Source organism: Peromyscus maniculatus, chromosome X (genome assembly GCF_049852395.1).
Source record: "Peromyscus maniculatus bairdii isolate BWxNUB_F1_BW_parent chromosome X, HU_Pman_BW_mat_3.1, whole genome shotgun sequence".
NCBI classification, from domain to species: Eukaryota; Metazoa; Chordata; class Mammalia; order Rodentia; family Cricetidae; genus Peromyscus; species Peromyscus maniculatus.
In genome coordinates this window covers 69,992,775-69,999,460 of record NC_134875.1, presented here as the reverse complement: position 1 = coordinate 69,999,460, position 6,686 = coordinate 69,992,775, and positions in this window count along the sequence as shown.

Genomic DNA, 6,686 nt, shown 5'->3' with positions numbered 1-6,686 from the left:
GATGCTAACCAACTTTGACAACAATCAAAAGTTCATTCCATGGTAGTACATAGAGACTTTAAATAAATTACATTTTCATATAATTATAAAAATATACTTTTACATATCTACATGATAAACTATATTTTATACCGATTTATATTTGAAATTTGCACATCTTCAATGAAGGGGTTTCAATCTTATCATATATTTCATATCATATGCAAATTTTAAATTAATGTATCTATCCTTATGCAACTGTGAATCCTTCAAGTTTCAATACTGAATTTTAGGCCACATGCTCACTGGTACAACAGTAGCATGATTATGAGTGAGATAATAAACTACCTTCTAACTGGATCTGAGTCCCATTGCACAAGAGAGAGCACATGTTTGGTACTGTGACCAGATCAAGAGCCACTGGCTAGTAAGGACATAGGACCCAAAGAGGACTCTACTATTGTTGTGCTAAATTTACTTTTTTTTTTTTTGTTTTTTGAAACAGGGTTTCTCTGTGTAGTTTTGGTGACTCTCCTGGATCTTGTTCTGTAGACTAGCCTGGCCTCGAACTCACAGAAATCCACCTGTCTCTCCCTCCTGAGTGCTGGGATTAAAGGATTGTACCACCACCACTCGGAGCTAAATTGGCATTTTGATAAACACTGTTTTAAAAACTCATGTTTTTTCTCATAGATTAACGCTACTCACACACAGCCTCATCAGATAAACTCTTTATAGCTGTTGGGTAAAGTTAATACAAAGATTCTTTACTGATTTTAGTACCAAAACCAAGTGATGGTAGAATGCTCAGCCCACAAAGCAACACCCATATCACCCCCATAACATCCCTTCCAAGGCTTAGGGACATTGTGGAGGAGGAGGTAGAAAGAATGTAAGAGCTAGGCTACAACATATTACTCCTCAAAAAGGTGTCTTTTTAGCTTGACATGGCTGCTGCACATACTCATAGCAGATATGGTGACCTGAACAAGACTTGAACCAGATTAAGCCCTTCAACATTTCGTTATAAGCTCATCCCTGAGGAACTATTGCCAATTAATGGCTGATGGGATTGGTGGGTGTCATTTTCTTCAGTGGTACAGACACTGAAAGATAGCCATATGACAGCCCAAATTAAGTGGAGTGTATCACACAGAAAGAGACACAAAGGGAGAGAATAAATTTTAAAAATGAATGAAAAATATATGTGTATACAATTGAAATCGTTTTGAAAGATCTCTGGAGTTACACTAATATATAATGAGGCAGAAAACTCTATAAAGAAGAAAAATGTATCCATGATTCTAAGTCTTTTATTTCCGTTTAACACACTGTTCTGGCTACACTTATGCAACTTGACACAAGCCAGAGTCATTTAAGAAGAGGGACACTCAACTGAGAAAAATACCACAATTTTTGCCTGAAAGCAAGTCTGTAGTACATTTTCTTGATTAATGATTAATATGAGTGGGGCCAGCTCAGATGAAACAGTGCCACTCCTGTGAAGTTAGTCTTGGATGTTATAAGAAAGCAGGCTGAGTAAGCCAGAGGAACAAGCCAACAAACACCACTCTTCCATGACCTCTGCATCAGTTCCTGTCTTTAGTCCTTACTTTAACTTTTCTGGATAACGCACTACAAAACTATAAGATGAAATTAACCATTTCCTTACTAATTTGATTTTGGTCATAGTATTCTATTTCAGCAATAGAAATCCTGATTGAAACACACATCAAATACAATCAAAGCCTGGCATAGTCAAGGTCTTTAATTTAAACACTCAGTAGCAGTTAAAGGAAGAGTGAGAATTCCACGTTATGCTGGGCTAATAAGATAATCTTCAAGACTAAAAATAAAAAGTCCAAAACCAGGAACAGGGTTAACTCTTTTGGGGATATTGTCCAATGAGGTCATCTGCTGTGGATATCGCTCTGAATAAATAAAATGCTGATTGGCTAGTATCCAGGCAGGAAGTATAGGTGGAACAAGCAGAGAAGAGAATTCTGGGAACAGAAAGGCTGAGTCAGGAGACACTGCCAGCCACCACCATGAGTAGCAACATGTAAGATACTGGTAAGCCACAAGGCATGTGGCAAGGTATAGATTTATAGAAATGGGTTAATTTAAGATAAAAGAACTAGATAGTTAGAAGCCTGAGCCATTAGGCCAAACAGTTTAAATAATATGAGTCTGTGTGTTTATTTTATAAGTGGGCTGCAGGACTGCTGGGGCTTGGTGGAAGCTTGAGAGAAACTCCCCAGCTACAGTTGTCCAAATCCCCAATGATTACAGGCTATTCCCAATGTTCTTAGTTATCATGCAGAACTTAACAATAAGACTCTATTGCTGAAGGTACCATATACATGAATCATAGAACAAAATGAAATAAAGTGGGTATGGACTTGGAAACTTCCCTTCATCATCCGTAAGCTGCAAAATAAATAAACCCTTTCCTACTCAAGTTCCATTTGACCATGGTGTATATCACAGCAAAATAAACAAACAAACAAATAAATAAATAACAGACCTCCCGACATACAAGTTAGATACCTCAGAGGTACTTTCTTTTTCAGTATTTTTTCTTAACATCCATTTTTGTTAATTTGCACACAATTCTAGACATTTATGGGTTACTCTTTGGCTTTTCAATATACATATAAAATGTATATTGACTAGGTCAAAAAATTGCAAATGTATTGAAATGAAAAGAAGCCAGGGTTCTTGAGCTCAACAAGGTTCCTAATATCTTGTGAGCTTTATCTCAGGAGGCAGGTGTGGTGGTTTTAGTAAGAATAACCCCCATATGCTCATATGTTTGAATGCTTGGTCATGAAGCAGTGGCATAATTCAAGAGGGATTGGAAGGTGTGGCTTTGTTGGAGGAAGTGTGTTACTGAGGGGTGGCCTTTGAGGTTTCAAAAGCTCAAGCCAGTCCTACTCTCTTTCTCTCTTCCTGCTGCTTGCAGATCCAAATGTAGAGCTCCCAGCTATAACTCCAGCATCATATTTGCTTGAACATCACCGTGCTTCCTGCCATGATGACAACTGGACTAAAGCTTTGATACTGGATGTAAGCTCCAATCAAATGCTTTTCTTCTATAAGAATTGCTGTAGCCATGGTGCCTCTTCACAGCAATAGAAAACTGACTAAGACTGTAGGTTACTATCTAGACTCCTTATTTTGGAATTAATAAGTCTTGTCTGGATGGGGGCCTGGAAAGACTGAGTTGTTAAGTTCAATTGACCCATCCATGAGTTTTGCAGGTGAATCTTACTTTCAGTAAGGTTGTCACATAAAATTTCTAAGGCAAGAGTACTCTTTTAGGGGAAGAATGATAAGAATGCAAAACAGGAACCAGAACTCTTTCCTAACATCTCTGGCTTCTGGCAAGGACAGATCTGTCAACAGAAGAAGAGCATTTTTGATTGACAGTGCAAGCCAAGAACGAGAGTCAATACTGATCACTTTTGTGGTCTCACTCTAAAACTGTCAACACTTTCTATCTACTGTTTTGATCAACATCACAGATACATAATATTTCTTTAAATTAGTAACAATTAAAATACAGGTAACCATTTTAATGAAGAGAATATTTGGAAATTTTTGATAGTTGTAATTATGCAGAATTCAGTTGAGAGAGATGAAATAATAGCATGAAATATTTGCATGTCTTCTCTACTGGAACTTCCTTGCAGCATTTGGCTATAAAAGATAGCATGAAAGCACACCAGGGAAATAAAATCTCTTCATTCAGTTCAATAGCTGAAGAAAGGGGAGAGGAGGCCTCTCTTCATGATTTTCCAAGTCATTTAACAAAGTGAATCTTAAGTCTAAAGATTAAAGCAGAAGGGTGAAAGTGGGGATTTCTTTGCATGTGCATTAAAACCTTTTTTTCCTTTTAATTTTAAGAACTGCTTTGTTTACATTGCATTTGAGACTTCCATTTGTGTTTTCTCTGCTATGGAGCACCATGTGTCTTTCTTGAAAGCTTTTGATGACAAATTAAGATCAGATGATTTTTTTTCTCAATAACTTCAAAAATTGAAACAAAGCATGCATGACATTGAGTCCTATGGGTTATTAAAATACCCTGCATTCCCATTTGATAGATCTTATAAGGCCCTTTATTCTCTTCTTTTTAAAAAATGGTTTATTTTAGTTTTATGTGCATGAGCGTTTGGCCTGCAGTTAAGAGTATTGGCTGCTCATGCAGAGGACTCATTCAGTCCCAGCACCCACATGGTGGTTAACAACCATCCCTAACTCAAGCTCCAGGGATATAACGCCTTTGTCTATCTTCTGTGGGTACTGCACAGTCATGGTGCACTAATATACATGCAGTGTGTGAATGCCAGACATTAATGTATAGCACTTTTTTCATTCCTTCCACCTTACATTTTTGGGGACAGGGTCTTTTATGGAAGCTCGAATTCAATGGTTTTGTTACCTTAGATGGCTAGCATGTACTCCTCCTCTTTCCACTGAGAGGGACCAGCAAATTGTTCTTCGGGTAAAAGAGTCCTGAGGAGGGAGGTGCCAGGAGACGAGAAAGAAAGAGAAGATAGAAGATAGAGAAAATAAAAGCTGTGGTTGGGAGGTCTTGCACAAGCTATGTCTTATGTCATGCAAATTTGCTAGTAAATAAAACATTTTATACACTACTTGCAAGGGATAAGACAGAGCTAATTCAGACGATGCAGGCAAAGCAAACACAGGATACCTGAGACACAGCAGCATTAGGACTGTGTTCTTGCTGTTGTTCCCTTTGGGGATGGAGGCCAAGTAGGCACCGAGTCAAACCACACAGACTCTGGGAGAATGTCAAAACAACAAGCTCAGTTTATTCAGGAAGAGGCAAGCCTTATATACCCTCCACCCTACCCTGGGGGAAGGTCTGATGAATATGCATCTGCTGGTGTAACATGGCTGCCTCTCATTGGTCCAGGTCATCTCCAGATCATGTTTCAGCTGCTGTTGCTAAGACCAACCAGGCAGACCCAGGCTGGCTCTCAGAATGTATCTTTTTTTACTTGTTTGGGCCCTCTGGCCCTCAAGCCCGTTAGGGATGAGTCATCCCACAGGACTGATAATCACAAGCCAGAGGGAAGACTTCGGTACTCAGGAACTACAATCTTGACTCCTTTACATCACTGGCTCCAGCATAATACTGGGCTTGTCAAGTCAGCCCCTGGACAGACATAGAGTCCTTTCAAGAGGACCTCTGAAAAAGCCTTGGGCACATCTGGCTCGACACACAGCCCAGTGCTGTGTTAAGAGGGATGCACTGGAGCACCATGCATGGCTTTTATGTCATTTTCTGGGGATCTAAGCTCAGATATTCAGGTTTGCTTGGGAAGAACTTTACCAAAAGATCCATCTCTCCAGTACTCTAATCCATTTAAAAACCTACTCTTGCCAGAAAATTGGTTTGTTAGTTTTGAGCATATATAAATTAAACATTACTGTTTAAATGAAGGAATTGTTTTGAATATGCTAGGTATGCTACCTGTGGGGCAGTCCTCTGTATTTATACTGAAAACAGTTTCATGGAAAGAAGAGTACTTTACCCAAGGTCATACTCACTTTGATTTTTGTTTTTTTTTTTTGGGGGGGGGGTTTTCGAGACAGGGTTTCTCTGTGTAGCTTTGCGCCTTTCATGGGACTCACTTGGTAGCCCAGGCTGGCCTCGAACTCACAGAGATCCGCCTGGCTCTGCCTCCCGAGTGCTGGGATTAAAGGCGTGCGCCACCACCGCCCGGCCATACTCACTTTGAAAGTGGGGTCAGAATTTCATATAATGTTTAGGTTTTTTTTTTAATTTTTTATTAAGAACATTTTTTTATTCATTTTACATACCAATCACAGATCCCCTTCTTCCCTCCTCCAGTCCCTCCAACCTCCTCCCCCTCAACCCACTCCCCATTCCCTCCTACAAGAAGGTAAGTCCTCCCATGGGGAGTCAGCTGAGCCTGATACATTTAGTACAGGCAGGTCCAAGCCCCTTCCCCTGTCACAAGGCTTTTCAAGGTATCCCACCACAGGTAGTGGGCTAAGGAACATAAAAGACAATCTCCTACCTTAATGCAGGATAGTCATGAAGGCTCATTCCACTGAGAACACCTTATTTCAGAGTAAATTCAACAATTCCATCTTTATTCTCTTTCTCATCCTATTTTTGTTCAATTTCTTTCATAGGAGTTGTTTCAAGTATCATTTCCTAATAACCTCCTTACTTTCCATTGAACATCTTTCTTACAGTTAATTTTCTAAGGAATAATGTGTGTGTGTGTGTGTGTGTGTGTGTGTGTGTGTGTGTGTGTGAATGCTAGTGTTGTTCATAAGAAATTGCAATGAAGTATTTTTGTGTTATGTGTATTACTGTTGACTCTCAATCCCATTTCAGTATTATTACACTTTTCTCTTTCTCCTTGGCTCAGGAAACTGACCTGGATGGTTTTCTGGACTTCCCGTAAATTGCATTCATTATATTAAGATACGTCCCATGTATATATGGTCTCTACAGGATTTTTGTTAGATTTTGTCATAGGACTTTGCTATATCTAATAAGATGATCATGTGGCTTTTCTATTTAGTCTGTTTGTGTGATGGATTACGTTATTGGTTTACATATGTGGAACAATGCTGCATCTCTGGCCTAATTGGCCATTGTGGATAGTATTTTTGATATGTTCTTGTTTTTGTTCTAT